General features: G+C 54.9%; 1 protein-coding gene across 1 annotated transcript in view; it reads right to left on the minus strand.

The window, feature by feature from the left end:
* The window catches only part of LOC119586365 (protein bark beetle-like), a gene marked incomplete in the record, with an annotated part of 82,897 nt that overhangs the window by 49,678 nt on the left and 32,882 nt on the right, over window positions 1-337 (minus strand).

Here is a 337-nt window from a genome sequence, read left to right on the forward strand (position 1 = left end):
AGACGGAAGTGCACATGGACGACGCAGATGATAGCGCACCTGAACCGCCACAATTTTCTCCTCCGTCCGCGCCGAGGAAGCCGCGGAAGGAAGCCTAGCGCGGGAGAGCGAGAGGATCTTCAAGGTCGGCGTGTGAAGAAAAATTGTCCCTCCGCTGTTATTACACGTCAAGGCAGGAAACCACACACATATACGCACACGTGAACACGCAAGAACATATGAAGATGGGAAGGAAGTTCGCACAAAGGAAAGGGGAGAGGAAGGCGGAGAAAGAGGGGAGGGAAGAAAGAGGAAGGAGAAGAGGCGGGGAAAGGAAGAGGGATAGAGGAAGGGGGCA

Source organism: Penaeus monodon, chromosome 21 (genome assembly GCF_015228065.2).
Source record: "Penaeus monodon isolate SGIC_2016 chromosome 21, NSTDA_Pmon_1, whole genome shotgun sequence".
Lineage (NCBI taxonomy): Eukaryota > Metazoa > Arthropoda > Malacostraca > Decapoda > Penaeidae > Penaeus > Penaeus monodon.